This window comes from Protopterus annectens, chromosome 2.part0 (genome assembly GCF_019279795.1).
Source record: "Protopterus annectens isolate FY-2018-M chromosome 2.part0, PAN1.0, whole genome shotgun sequence".
Lineage (NCBI taxonomy): Eukaryota > Metazoa > Chordata > Ceratodontiformes > Protopteridae > Protopterus > Protopterus annectens.
The window spans coordinates 956,058,758-956,075,073 of NC_056728.1; the positions used below are offsets into that span (position 1 = coordinate 956,058,758).

General features: G+C 41.6%; 1 protein-coding gene across 1 annotated transcript in view; it reads right to left on the bottom strand.

Annotated features, from left to right (window-relative positions):
• The window catches only part of HAUS6 (HAUS augmin like complex subunit 6), a 2,286,143-nt gene that overhangs the window by 304,849 nt on the left and 1,964,978 nt on the right, over positions 1 to 16,316 (bottom strand). The gene's annotated exons all lie outside the window — the stretch shown is intronic.

The following is a 16,316-nucleotide window of genomic DNA, read 5'->3' on the forward strand; positions in this document are numbered from 1 at the left end:
TTCAAATAAAGCAAAGTAGCATTATTCCATTCAAAGTGAGGGACAAAGATGTTCATGTACTTCATGCTTCAATAGCATACTACAAATTGAATTCAGATGCCGAATTCAAACCCAGCACTGCTTTCAAAGCCACATACATGGCAACAAACATACTGCTCTAAAGCAAACAAATCAGTATTCTACTATTTAAGCTGTCTCACTATTTCCATATAGAATACAAAACCTTTGGAAAACTGTGATAAATAAACATGTACTCAATATCAGATGACATGTTATTGTGTGTCCTCTGCTAAAGGGATAACTGCTGAAATTTCTTTTCTGGCAATACAGAGCCTAGCTTTTGCTTATTATTGCATGGAACTATGTATCCCTACTGCTGGCATGTTCTACAGCATTGCATATATAACAGTGTTCTGACCTTGTATTCATTAGTCTGACCCACATCCACCAAAAAAGCAAAAACAAAGCAGAATATATACAAATCTATTTGTGTGGCCTATAGGGGACTCCGTTTGCAGCTGCAGAATGAAGCGGCTGTCCAAGTGCAGTGGGTTAGTGGGAAGTTAAGAAGCACTCGCTGCAAAGGAGTCCCTCACAGAGCAACAGATAAGGTAATTACATATTCATTAGTAGTGACAGGAGCTCTCCACATTGGTTTAACTGTTAATAAACTATCTCAAGCAGTATTAAACCTCTCGAAGTCAGAGCCCACTGGACCCCAAAAGGCAAAAACTGAAAAAGTAAAATTCTTTAACAATGACATGCCAAAGGAAACCCATCTGCTAAAAAAAGAAGTTATGTACTCACTATAACGTTCCATGTGAGTTGTTCTATCTCACCTTCATTCTTCACTGATGGGTTCAGAGCTGATCCTCGGCTCTGACACGGCCATTTAGCAAGCTCAAAGATTACCAGTAGCTCAAGAACAAGCCCCTTATCCCATGATGTACTGCTGGAATTACCTCAGATCTTGTTTGCTGCGTGTACCATATCCTAGTAAGAGGACTAATCTCCCCAGACAGGAAGAAAAGTACAGTTTTGTACCTACCATAAATGTAGATGTTCGAAGATCCACATTGCTGCAGTCCTTACATATGGGTAGTCCGCTGTCCTCGGTCGGCCCGAATATCAAAGTATTAGGCTGACGTCGGTCAAGGCGCTTAAGACTGACATCAGGACGTCAGGGTACAAATGCGCATGACCGACGTCATATCCTCAGTCTTTTCTTGCCCCAGATGTCAGAAGACCCTAAAAGGAAAGGTCAAAACCAAAAGACAGCAAAAAACAACCAACCACCCTTGCACTAATCATATGTACAATATATACAATATCCACAATATTCACAACCCAAACCACACAACCGCCTCTAACTACAGACGGGAAGGAGGGAGGAATTGGACTGCAGCAATGTGGATCTTGAACATCTACATTTATGGTAGGTACAAAACTGTACTATGTTCTTCATCTCACATTGCTGCAGTCCTTACATATGGGTAGAGTCCCAAAGCAGAGGTAAGGGAGGATGGCAAAACTATAAAGCATTAGGAGCTGCCAAAATGCCCTGTAAAATTGCAGTGGCAAAACCAGCCCTAGATTTAGAGTAAAGTGGAAGGTGGTAGTGCTTAGAGAAAGTATGCACTGAACTCCAAGTAGCTGCCTCCAAAATATCTTTAGTTGCCACCCCTTAAAAGCTGTAGAAGTGGCAGTAGCCCTAGTGGAATGAGGCCTAATCCCAGCTGGAATCTCCTTACCATGATGGGAATAACAGAAAGCAATACAAAACCCAATCCACTTAGAAATAGTTTGTTTTGACACAGGCTTGCCCTGAGAACCCAAAGCAAATGAAACAAATAACTGCTGAGACTGCCTGAACCCTTTAGTTCTGCTCAAATAATATCGCAACTGCCTGTGTATATCCAAAGTGTGCAAAATCTTTTCCCTTTTTTTGGGGGTTTGCATAAAAAGTAGGCAAATGAATAGTTTGGTTTTAAGCCACACTAGAAACCACTTTAGGCATAAAGGAAGGATTAGTACGCAAAGATACCCTATCCTTATGGAAAATTAAGAAAGGCTCAACCGCCATAAGGGCCTGTAATTCAGAAACCCTTCTCGCAGAGGTAATGGCCAAAAAAAAGCAGTCTTCCATGATAAATATTTCAACTCGGCAGTAGCTGCAGGCTCAAAAGGTTGTAGAGTGAGTTTCTCCAACACAAAATTGAGATCCCAAGCAGGAGTAGGAGCTCTACGTGGGGTCTTATATTCTTTGCCCCTCTAAGGAATTGCTTAAACAAAGGATGAGAAAACAATGGTGGGTCACAGTCATAGTGAGCAGAAATTGCTGCAGCATGAACCTTAATAGAAGAGAAGGACAAACCTTTGTCCAGTAACTCAGTAAGATATTGAAGAGCCACACTTAAATTAGGCTTAGAAACATCAAATTCCTTTGCTGTACTCCAAAATAAAAATCTCTTCCATTTATCTGCATACACTTTCCTTGTACTAGGCCTTCTGGCCTCCAAAATAACATTCAAAACTTGCTGTGGAAGCTGAGACCCTCCAGGGTTTAAAACAGAATATGCCAGGCTGTTAGATGTAGAGTGAAGTTTGACATTGAGTAAATGACTGTTCTCCTGAGACAGCAGGTGTGGAATCGGGCAAAGGCCATGGAGGCTCCTGCACCAGACTTCTCAGTAATGGGTACCAGTGCTGTCGAGGCCAATCTGGAGCTATTAAAATCATCTTTGGCTTGTCCTGTCTGACCTTCAGGAGTACCTTTGGGAGGAGAGGCAGAGGTGGAAAGGCATACACATGAAGATTGCTCCAGTTGAATGAAAGAGCATCCACTTTCCAAGCTGTGGGATGAAACCTTTTTGTGCAAAACTTTGGCAGCTGGTAGTTTAGTGGAGAAGCGAACAGATCTATGTCTGGAGTTCCCATAACACTGTCAATTTCTGAAATACATGAGGATCCAATTTCCACTCGTGGGGATCCATAATTTGTCTGCTCAACACATCTGCTAAGGAGTTCTGTGCTCCCGGCAGAAACCTTGCCTGAAGATTCAGCTGTAAACTGAGAGCAGTCTCCCACAAAATCATTGCTTGTATGCATAGAGGATAAGAATGCTGCCCCTTGCTTGTTGATGTACCACATGACAGTTGTGTTGTCTGTTAGAACCAACACCTGCCCTGGAAGAAGTAAACTTGAAAGCTATTAATGCAAATTGGACTGCTAACATCTCCTTCAAATTGATATGTAGATGTTGAAGTCTGGCAGGCCACGTGTCTTGTACCCACTTTCCATTTAGATGAGCTCCCAAGCTTTGTCTGAGGCATCTGTCGTTAGAATCTGACTCCGCCTCTGGCGGGTCACAGAGAGTCCCTTGTTTAGGTGACATTCCTGAGCCCACCACAAAACTCCTTTTGAATGCAAGGTATTATCTGAATGACAGTGTCCATATCTTGGCAGTGCTGTGTCCATACATTTTGAGATACCATTGTAGCTTCCTCATATGCAGTTTGGCATTGGGAAGCACCAGAATACAAGATGCCATGAACCCCAAAGCTTGAAGGACTGTCCTTGCAGTCAGCCTGGACTGATGAGACAATTGATGGAAGTAAAGAGAAAGATTCTTTTGTTTGTCCGGGTCAAAAAGGCCATCTGGGATGCTGTATTCAGTCTCACACCCAGAAAGCACATGTCCTGGAGAGGGTACTAGACTGGACTTTATTTCGCTCACAGAATACCCCAGGCATCTTAGCACTGCTATCACATACTGTAAATGATGAAGAAGTTCGCCCTTTCTTGGGCCAGAATCAGGCAATCGTCCAAATAAGGATAGATCTGTATTCCTCTTAGCCTGAAGAAAGCTATCACTGGAGCCAGAACTTTCGTGAACACTCTGGGCAGTAGATAAGCCAAAGGGCAATGCAGAGAACTGATAATGAGAAGTCCCAGCCCAGAAACGCAGATACTTCCTGCAACTGAGCCTGATAGGAACATGAAGGTAAGCCTCCTTGAGATCCAGAGTCACCATCCAGTGATCTTTGCCCAGCAGAGGTAAAAGCTGTTGTAACGTCAACATTTTGAACTTGGGAATGTCCAGATATGTGTTGAGGATAGATAAATCCAAAATTGGTCTCCACGTGTTCCCCTTCTTTGGTACTAGGAACAGGCGAGAATAAAATCCTAGGCCCACTTCTGGTAGAGGGACCGGTTGTATGGCCCCTATTTGAAGTAGCAGAGAAATTTGTTTGTGAGCCTCTAGTCTTTGCTGAGGAGGAACGCCTGGCATGCCTTTGAAAGGAGGCAAGGTATGGAAATAAAACTTGTAACCTTGGTGTATGATATCAAATACCCATCTGTCTTGAGTAATCAAACTCCAATTTTCCTTGAAGAGTGCCAACCTTCCTCCCAAAGGTGCTGCCAGGCAAGAAGGATCTGGCAGCTGAAAAGGTAGGTCATTGGGCCTGTTTACGAAAGGACTGGCCCCTGCCTCACCCGAAGACTGTGCAGGTGAACTCCCCGTTCTAGGTCTGAAGGAACTCTGAGCTCTGCCCCTACCACGTCTAGCTCTACCCCTAGACTGAGAATCATAAGAAGGATACGTCCACCCCTTAGCAGGCCAATTCCTACTAAACTTCAGAGGCTGAACTTGCAAAAAATCTTTAACAGCCTGCATAGACTTAGCCTTGTCTTCCATTTTCTTCAAGACTGACTCCACAGGTGAACCAAACAACACATCAGACTGAAAGGAGCATCCAAAATCCTTGTCTTAACATGGTCAGATAAATTCTGATCCCCCAGCCAGGCGTGCCTGCGAAGAACTGAACCAGTGGCAGCCACCCTAGACGAGGCCTGTACAGCATCAAAACCACATTGTAAAGAATGCTTACCCACCTGTTCAGAGACATGCACCAAATCTTGTAATTCTTTACACTCAATGCCTTCCGCCAGAGCATCTACCTTAGACTTCAATTGAGAAAGAAGATAGTTTTGATATTTCAACATGTGAAACTGGCAATTCAAAGCCCTCATAGCTAAGGTGGAAGAAGTATAGACTTTCTTTCCCCATCTATCCAAAGCTCTGGCCTCTTTATCTGGAGGAACCGGATTTTTACAACAGAGGCCTTGACACCCTTAGGTCCCTGACTAACAGTTTCTGGGTCCGCCCTAGGACTCTTATAAAGATATTTATGAGCCTCAGGCACCCTGTAATACCTATCCGGTTTAACAGGAGCAGGAGGCAAAGAATCAGGATTAAGTGAAGCCTCTGCAAACACATCTTCCACAACATCCAGAACAGGAGGTATAGCCAAGGGCCTATGCTGGGGTAAAAGCAAAATTCCTAAGCCTTTTCCTGGAATCAGAGAAGTCCTGACCTTCCCACTTAAAATGTTCCCTCATGGAATGAAGAGTCTCTGAAAAGAAAAATCCTCTGGAGGAGAAGCAGAAGGAGTCGAATCATCTGCATCAGAATCAGAATAAGGAGAGTACTCCTGCAAGTCTTCAGCCGAAGACTCTGAAACATCCGGCCTGCTCAAAACTCCCCAACCTGGTTCCACCCTAGGCCTTTTATCAGGAGGGGCAAAGAACCTCTAATCAAAGTAATTAAATCTTCTGCCATTTTAAGCATGTGCTTCTTGGGCACAGATCCTGTTGAACTAGGAGTGACACCAACAGAAGCTAAACCTGGCCTGCCTCTGGGAGAAGCCTTGGAAACAGAAGGAGAGGGCCTAACCACCCTAGGAAGGGAGGGGAGTACAGTAACCTGAGAAGCCCCTTCAGCCTGACCTGCCTCCTGAGAGGCCACATCCTGCAATATCAAAGTCTCCCCTGGGACTCCAGAGAAGCCTCGCGAACCACCGGTTCCACTGACGCCTAAAGAACCGGCGTCTGGTACGGACGACTTTTCTTCCCTGGGTTTAGCTGCTTTGTCTTTGCCCTTCTTGGAAGAAGGGGACGCCGGAGAATCCGACGGCATATTATAAATGCACCGCCTCAAGACCAACCTAGCACAATCTAACCTTCGCTAATAGTGCGCTTATTGAACCTAGCACAAAAGCGACACCCAACAACGCCGTGCTCAGGCCCCAAACAAGGAATACACAAAGTATGATAATCCCTATGCGGTATCTGCTTCCCACAAGAAATACAGTTATTCACTTTTTCTGACATCCGGTAAACCACTGAGGCAAGAAAAACTAAAATATTCCCTAACGGGGTACTTAGCCAACTTTGACTCGGTCTGAAACTCCGAATTCGAAAAATTTCAGAACGCCGAATGGCACTTGCAACGCTGCTTCTGCATCGGACCATGTGGCAAAAGACTGAGATATGACGCCGGTCATGCGCATTTGTACCCTGACGCCCTGATGTCAGTCTTAAGGTTGAACTTCATGAAGAAGCTTCCGCCTTTACTCACTGTGGCGTTATTCATTGTACTAAGAGATTCAACATCCTGTGCTCTTTCGAACTTCAGGCGCTGTACGTACATGATCGACATCCAATCCGGATGTAGTATTTATCTCTTCACTTGCCAGTGGGTTTAAAGACGTATTTTCAAGTATGGGAAAATCATCTAATGAATCAAGCTGCATTTTAGCAGATTCTTGTTCTGCCAACAATGATGTTCTATTTTTTGTTGTTATATTACTCGCTGGATTTCCACGATCTTGCGATTTATAAGATACTTCATTCCTGGGCCAAGAGAAAATATTCCCCAGCTGATAGTCGCCCATGTCTCTCAGCAGTTTCCTCTTTTTTACTACTTCAAGACGATCATCCAGGGATCTTAGTCTCTCCATCATAGATTCATAAAGCAGTTGTTTATTGCCCATATCAGGAATGGACAATTCTTCTTCCTTCATTATAATTTCCGTTTTTAGTTCTTCCTCTATCTTACTAAAGAAATTATTCATTAGCAGCATATAGTCTTTACTTAGCTGCAGGTTTAGGCATTGCCATTGCTTTAGGAGCTCGGGATACGATATCGAGGGGCATCTTTTGAATTCGCAACCCACGTGGAGCTATGCCTTGTTTTATATAGGCATCAAAACTAAAGCGCTGCCACTGCAGACGCTTAAATGCTCCCATTTTTCTTTCAAGTATTTGTATCTGTCGTTCAAAGTCAATGTTCTCTACCATAGGAACAGATTCCATATCCATTGTTGTCACATTACTTACAGTTAGAAGTAATAATGGATTAGTTTCTTTATCAAAAAGAAACTTAAGCCGATTCTGATAGTCCATATTTCACAGTAAATGGCTGTAGTATACTGAAAGGAGTATGAATGGATAGTGAGACTAGCGGCTGATATAGATCCAGGGTTAAATGCTAGTGTTTCTATAAAACCTATTTTAACTAAGATACAATATACTAGGTTAAAATAAAATAAAATTACAGTTAGATATTTAGTTTGCATTTTTAAATGTGTATACATATATAGATATTTTTAGATATTTTTAGATGTTTATATAAAGTAAATGTTTTACTATCATGTGATTATGGCTGTAGGTCACATGTTAGATAGTTTGTATAAATAGGCGTGTTTTATTATACCTGATGTTATGCATTGAAAAAGGGTTGTTAAACCTGAAAGCTTTGTTGGTGTTTTATAAAGGTTTTTTACTCAACTTTTGTGTTATTTGGATTTATCTGGACCTATCTGTACAATTGATTCGTGTTTGAGTTTTCATTCAGTTGAGTTTTGTCACAGCCTACAACTATCATCTTATTACTGAGCTGTTATCGTGTCTTCAGTATACTACAGCCATTTACTGTGAAATATGGACTATCAGAATCGGCTTAAGTTTCTTTTTGATAAAGAAACTAATCCATTATTACTTCTAACTGTAAGTAATGTGACAACAATGGATATGGAATCTGTTCCTATGGTAGAGAACATTGACTTTGAACGACAGATACAAATACTTGAAAGAAAAATGGGAGCATTTAAGCGTCTGCAGTGGCAGCGCTTTAGTTTTGATGCCTATATAAAACAAGGCATAGCTCCACGTGGGTTGCGAATTCAAAAGATGCCGTCCTACGGTAATACGTATCCCGAGCTCCTAAAGCAATGGCAATGCCTAAACCTGCAGCTAAGTAAAGACTATATGCTGCTAATGAATAATTTCTTTAGTAAGATAGAGGAAGAACTAAAAACGGAAATTATAATGAAGGAAGAAGAATTATTGTCCATTCCTGATATGGGCAATAAACAACTGCTTTATGAATCTATGATGGAGAGACTAAGATCCCTGGATGATCGTCTTGAAGTAGTAAAAAAGAGGAAACTGCTGAGACATGCGCGACTATCAGCTGGGGAATATTTTCTCTTGGCCCAGGAATGAAGTATCTTATAAATCGCAAGATCGTGGAAATCCAGCGAGTAATATAACAACAAAAAATAGAACATCATTGTTGGCAGAACAAGAATCTGCTAAAATGCAGCTTGATTCATTAGATGATTTTCCCATACTTGAAAATACGTCTTTAAACCCACTGGCAAGTGAAGAGATAAATACTACATCCGGATTGGATGTCGATCATGTACGTACAGCGCCTGAAGTTCCGGAAAGAGCACAGGATGTTGAATCTCTTAGTACAATGAATAACGCCACAGTGAGTAAAGACGGGAAGTCAAATTCATTATCATTAGCGTCACAGAAAACTATACCGAATTTCTTCATGAAGCCGTTCCAGCTACAGCAAGCGGAGCGAGTAAAGGATAAAGAAAAACGAGATGTAGCCAGGTCATAATCAAGAGGGAGAACAACGTTTAGAGACATGAATAGAGCAGTGGACTCCAAGCGTAAAAACAATAGTCCACCAAAACAGTCCAAGTTAGCCAAACGGTAATGGCAGGTGTAATTAATTTGTCAGCATTCGTACTAAACATGGAGCACATGGATATACTTGGAAAAGGACTGGGCTTTATACCCACCCACAAAGAAGACATGGTAAAAATACTTACAGATTTAAAGCTTTTTGTTAGATCAATAGCACTGAAATTGATTTTTAAAAGTAATAGTTATGATACTGTCATATGTAAAAGGCGTAGTACATTTATTCCTAGCTACCCACCAGTTTTAATAGCATTTAATAATTTATGTGAAACTGATATAAGAAAAATATATAACTGTGAGAAAGTTAGTCTAGTTTTTAATACTACTCAGTTAGAACACAAAGCAATGTATGATTTGAAAAATAATCCGAATATAATAATAAAGAAGGCAGATAAGGGAGGTGCCATAGTAATTATGGATAAGCCTATGTATATACAATCTGTTATGCTACTGCTTAGAGATGAAACAGCATTTAAAGAAGTGTCTTTATTAGAAGTTAAGAAATGTATCAGCTATGTTAATATGTGCATTTATGACCTCCAGCTTACAAATGACATTACACTAGATCGGTTTCATTTTTTTACTGTTCCATGCCCGATTATACCTCAACTATATGGAGTCCCTAAAGTGCATAAATCTAGGGATGCCCCCCCTATGAGACCAATTGTCTCTGGAAAGGGCTGGGTAACTGAACCAATCTCTTTTTATTTGCAAAAACAGTTGCAGCCTTTACTATCTAAGTGCAATACTGTACTTAAAGACACTTCTGATTTTTTGTATAAACTGAGACAATGTTATCTGAAGCTAAAGGAATTAAGGATAAATATTGACAATATATATATGGTAGTTATGGATATCAATTCATTATTTACAGTTATTCCTAACGACTATGGTGTAGACTCCATTAGAAGCTTTTTAATACATCATTCAAGCTTCACAGTAAGACATACTGAGGTTATCTGCCTATTATTAGATCTAGTATTAAAAAATAATATTTTTCTTTTTGATAATAATTATTATCTGCAGTGTACAGGGGTAGCAATGGGACGCCTTGTTGCAATCGCATTAAATATTGTACTTAATCAATGGGAGAGAATTTATGTGAATGACGGTGAAAAGTACTTAAATGACAACCTCATTTTCTATCAGAGGTTTGTAGATGACTGCTTTCTACTTTGGAAGGGATCCATGCCTGACCTTATGGAATATATATCATTCCTGAATACTACAACTGATTTTTTACGATTTAAGGTTGAAGTTTCTAGTGAGTCTGTAAACTTTTTAGACGTTACAGTTACAAAATGTAATAATGATATAGAAACAATGGTTTTTAAGAAAGAGGTAGCATCCAATAGATACTTACATGGAACTAGTATGCATGCCCCTCATGTGTTCAAAGGAATAGTCAAAGCTCAAATGGCCAGAGTTAGTAGGCTGAATACTAATGATGAAATATTTCTGAAACAGATTGATGAGATCAGTGAGGATTTCATAAAAAGTGGTTATTCTGAAAATCTACTTATGAGTGTTAAACAACATGTTTTATCACATAGGGACACACTCTTCAAACCTACTTTCCATACAACCCCCAATCAGGGAGATGTAACCAGGGGATCCTTAGATACTGACCCGACTATAAGATTCACGATGTCGTTTAATCCAATGACACATGTTATTAGAGACATAATAACTAAATATTGGAAAGTTTTATTAGCACAAGAGGAAATTAAGTCAATAATAGGAGATAGACCCCAATTTAGCTATCGTAATATGAAAACATTAAAGTACATATTGGGATATAAAGATTTTAATAACATAAAGGCTATAGGGGGTACAATATTGACACTTGGAACCCATGCTTGTCATAACTGCAGTTGTTGTGGGGATATATTTAAATATGCAAGCGATAGATCATGTTATCTAAATGCTGAAAACTTTGTACATCCTATATCAAAGAGAATTTATAAATTTTATGCTCATGGTACATGTATTAGTAACAACATAGTATATCTAGCAACCTGTGAGATGTGCCCATCTTTCTATGTGGGAAAGACCACTAGGAAGCTCAAAGACAGAATTATAGAGCACAAATCAAATATTAGATTATGTAATGAAAATAATGCTCTATATAAACATATCAAGATTCATGGAATTAATCATAGATTTAAATTTAGAATCATTGAACAAGTAGTAACAACAAACAGGGGTGGTGATCTGTCTAATACTCTAGATTTAAAGGAGTATGAATGGATAGTGAGACTAGCGGCTGATATAGATCCAGGGTTAAATGCTAGTGTTTCTATAAAACCTATTTTAACTAAGATACAATATACTAGGTTAAAATAAAATAAAATTACAGTTAGATATTTAGTTTGCATTTTTAAATGTGTATACATATATAGATATTTTTAGATATTTTTAGATGTTTATATAAAGTAAATGTTTTACTATCATGTGATTATGGCTGTAGGTCACATGTTAGATAGTTTGTATAAATAGGCGTGTTTTATTATACCTGATGTTATGCATTGAAAAAGGGTTGTTAAACCTGAAAGCTTTGTTGGTGTTTTATAAAGGTTTTTTACTCAACTTTTGTGTTATTTGGATTTATCTGGACCTATCTGTACAATTGATTCGTGTTTAAAACAGAATATGCCAGGCTGTTAGATGTAGAGTGTGAAGTTTGACATTGAGTAAATGACTGTTCTCCTGAGACAGCAGGTGTGGAATCGAAGGCAAAGGCCATGGAGGCTCCCGTACCAGACTTCTCAGTAATGGGTACCAGTGCTGTCGAGGCCAATCTGGAGCTATTAAAATCATCTTTGGCTTGTCCTGTCTGACCTTCAGGAGTACCTTTGGGAGGAGAGGCAGAGGTGGAAAGGCATACACATGAAGATTGCTCCAGTTGAATGAAAGAGCATCCACTTTCCAAGCTGTGGGATGAAACCTTTTGTGCAAAACTTTGGCAGCTGGTAGTTTAGTGGAGAAGCGAACAGATCTATGTCTGGAGTTCCCCATAACACTGTCAATTTCTGAAATACATGAGGATCCAATTTCCACTGTGGGGATCCATAATTTGTCTGCTCAACACATCTGCTAAGGAGTTCTGTGCTCCGGCAGAAACCTTGCCTGAAGATTCAGCTGTAAACTGAGAGCAGTCTCCCACAAAATCATTGCTTGTCTGCATAGAGGATAAGAATGTTCCCCCTTGCTTGTTGATGTACCACATGACAGTTGTGTTGTCTGTTAGAACCAACACCTGCCCTGGAAGAAGTAAATTTGAAAGCTATTAATGCAAATTGGACTGCTAACATCTCCTTCAAATTGATATGTAGATGTTGAAGTCTGGCAGGCCACGTGTCTTGTACCCACTTTCCATTTAGATGAGCTCCCCAAGCTTTGTCTGAGGCATCTGTCGTTAGAATCTGACTCGCCTCTGGCCGGGTCACAGAGAGTCCCTTGTTTAGGTGACATTCCTGAGCCCACCACAAAAACTCCTTTTGAATGCAAGGTATTATCTGAATGACAGTGTCCATATCTTGGCAGTGCTGTGTCCATACATTTTTGAGATACCATTGTAGCTTCCTCATATGCAGTTTGGCATTGGGAAGCACCAGAATACAAGATGCCATGAACCCCAAAGCTTGAAGGACTGTCCTTGCAGTCAGCCTGGACTGATGAGACAATTGATGGAAGTAAAGAGAAAGATTCTTTTGTTTGTCCGGGGTCAAAAGGCCATCTGGGATGCTGTATTCAGTCTCACACCCAGAAAGCACATGTCCTGAGAGGGTACTAGACTGGACTTTATTTCGTTCACAGAATACCCCAGGCATCTTAGCACTGCTATCACATACTGTCAATGATGAAGAAGTTCGTCCTTTCTTGGGCCAGAATCAGGCAATCGTCCAAATAAGGATAGATCTGTATTCCTCTTAGCCTGAAGAAAGCTATCACTGGAGCCAGAACTATCGTGAACACTCTGGGCAGTAGATAAGCCAAAGGGCAATGCAGAGAACTGATAATGAGAAGTCCCAGCCCGAAAACGCAGATACTTCCTGCAACTGAGCCTGATAGGAACATGAAGGTAAGCCTCCTTGAGATCCAGAGTCACCATCCAGTGATCTTTGCCCAGCAGAGGTAAAAGCTGTTGTAACATCAACATTTTGAACTTGGGAATGTCCAGATATGTGTTGAGGATAGATAAATCCAAAATTGGTCTCCACGTGTTCCCCTTCTTTGGTATTAGGAACAGGCGAGAATAAAATCCTAGGCCCACTTCTGGTAGAGGGACCGGTTGTATGGCCCCTATTTGAAGTAGCAGAGAAATTTGTTTGTGAGCCTCTAGTCTTTGCTGAGGAGGAACGTCTGGCATGCCTTTGAAAGGAGGCAAGGTATGGAAATAAAACTTGTAACCTTGGTGTATGATATCAAATACCCATCTGTCTTGAGTAATCAAACTCCAATTTTCCTTGAAGAGTGCCAACCTTCCTCCCAAAGGTGCTGCCAGGCAAGAAGGATCTGGCAGCTGAAAAGGTAGGTCATTGGGCCTGTTTACGAAAGGACTGGCCCCTGCCCTCACCAAGACTGTGCAGGTGAACTCCCGCTCTAGGTCTGAAGGAACTCTGAGCTCTGCCCCTACCACGCCTAGATCTACCCCTAGACTGAGAATCATAAGAAGGATACGCCCACCCCTTAGCAGGCCAATTCCTACTAAACTTCAGAGGCTGAACTTGCAAAAATCTTTAACAGCCTGCATAGACTTAGCCTTGTCTTCCATTTTCTTCAAGACTGACTCCACAGGTGAACCAAACAACACATCAGACTGTAAAGGAGCATCCAAAATCCTTGTCTTAACATGGTCAGATAAATTCTGATCCCTCAGCCAGGCGTGCCTCGCGAAGAACTGAACCAGTGGCAGCCACCCTAGACGAGGCCTGTACAGCATCAAAACCACATTGTAAAGAATGCTTACCCACCTGTTCAGAGACATGCACCAAATCTTGTAATTCTTTACACTCAATGCCTTCCGCCAGAGCATCTACCTTAGACTTCAATTGAGAAAGAAGATAGTTTTGATATTTCAACATGTGAAACTGGCAATTCAAAGCCCTCATAGCTAAGGTGGAAGAAGTATAGACTTTCTTTCCCCATCTATCCAAAGCTCTGGCCTCTTTATCTGGAGGAACCGGATTTTTACAACAGAGGCCTTGACACCCTTAGGTCCCTGACTAACAGTTTTTGGGTCCGACCTAGGACTCTTATAAAGATATTTATGAGCCTCAGGCACCCTGTAATACCTATCCGGTTTAACAGGAGCAGGAGGCAAAGAATCAGGATTAAGTGAAGCCTCTGCAAACACATCTTCCACAACATCCAGAACAGGAGGTATAGCCAAGGGCCTATGCTGGGGTAAAAGCAAAAATTCCTAAGCCTTTTCCTGGAATCAGAGAAGTCCTGACCTTCCCACTTAAAATGTTCCCTCATGGAATGAAGAGTCTCTGAAAAGAAAAATCCTCTGGAGGAGAAGCAGAAGGAGTAATCATCTGCATCAGAATCAGAATAAGGAGAGTACTCCTGCAAGTCTTCAGTCAAGACTCTGAAACATCCGAAGCCTGCTCAAAACTCCCCAACTCTGGTTCCACCCTAGGCCTTTTATCAGGAGGGGGCAAAGAACCTCTAATCAAAGTAATTAAATCTTCTGCCATTTTAAGCATGTGCTTCTTGGGCACAGATCCTGTTGAACTAGGAGTGACACCAACAGAAGCTAAACCTGGCCTGCCTCTGGGAGAAGCCTTGGAAACAGAAGGAGAGGGCCTAACCACCCTAGGAAGGGAGGGGAGTACAGTAACCTGAGAAGCCCCTTCAGCCTGACCTGCCTCCTGAGAGGCCACATCCTGCAATATCAAAGTCTCCCCCTGGGACTCCAGAGAAGCCTCCGGCGGAACCACCGGTTCCACTGACGCCTCTAAAGAACCGGCGCCCGGTACGGACGACTCTTCTTGCCTGGGTTTAGCTGCTTTGTCTTTGCGCTTCTTCGAAGAAGCGGGCGCCGGAGAATCCGACGGCATATTATAATTGCACCGCTTCCCGAAGACCAACCTAGCACAATCTAACCTTCGCATAATAGTGCGCTTATTGAACCTAGCACAAAAGCGACACCCAACAACGTCGTGCTCAGGCCCCAAACAAGGAATACACAAAGTATGATAATCCCTATGCGGTATCTGCTTCCCACAAGAAATACAGTTATTCACTTTTTCTGACATCCGGTAAACCACTGAGGCAAGAAAAAACTAAAATATTCCCCAACGGGGTACTTAGCCAACTTTGACTCGGTCTGAAACTCCGAATTCGAAAAATTTCAGAACGCCGAATGGCACTTGCAACGCTGCTTCTGCATCGGACCATGTGGCAAAAAAGACTGAGGATATGACGTCGGTCATGCGCATTTGTACCCTGACGTCCTGATGTCAGTCTTAAGCGCCTTGACCGACGTCAGCCTAATACTTTGATATTCGGGCCGACCGAGGACAGCGGACTACCCATATGTAAGGACTGCAGCAATGTGAGATGAAGAACATCACTGAATAACCAGGATGAAGTCAGTCTCCAGGTCAACTGTCAGCCAGGTGGGGGAAGGAGGGAGGGATGTGAGAATGAAGGTGAAATAGAACAACTCACATGGAACGTTATGGTGAGTACATAACTTCTTTATGTGAAGTTGTTCAATTTCGCCGTTCATTCTTCACTGATGGGTAGCGTCCCTAGCACCCTAAATCCTGAGTGGCTCACGGGAGTACATTTTTCAGGACCATAGAACCAAAGGAAACCTTGTCCCTGGAGGCCTTATCCACTTTGTAATGAGTGATAAAAGTGTGAGGCTTAGACCAAGTGGCTGCAGCACACACACTATCAAGGGGCAACTTGGCTTGAAAGGCTGAAAAAGTAGAGACTACTCTGATTGAATGTGCCTTCACTTTATGCAAAGACCTATTAGCAGATGAGTAAGTGTAGGTGATGCAATCTGAAAGCTACTTAGAAAGGGTTGTTTTAGCCACTGGTCTACCTTTTCTGGTTTCAGAGAATGAAACAAAAAGCTGGTCTGACTTTCTGAAGTCTTTTGTTCTGTCCAGATAATATCTAAGCTATCTGTGAACATAAAGTTTGTGCAGCATGTATTCTAATTTGTTGGTATGGTTGGGGAAAAAACAGGCAACTCAATAACTTGATTGATGTTTGTCTCAGAACATATATTAGGCAAAAAGCAAGGGTTAGTCATAAGGGATACTCTGTCAGGATGAAAAATCATATAGGTGGGCTTGACAGAGAATGCCTGAAGCTCTGACACTCTGCGGGCAGAAGTAATGGCCACTAGAAAAATAGATTTCTATGACAGAAACTTGAGCTCACTAGATTATGCCGGTTTGAAGGGAGGAAGAATAATATGGGATAGCATGAAATTCAACCTCCAG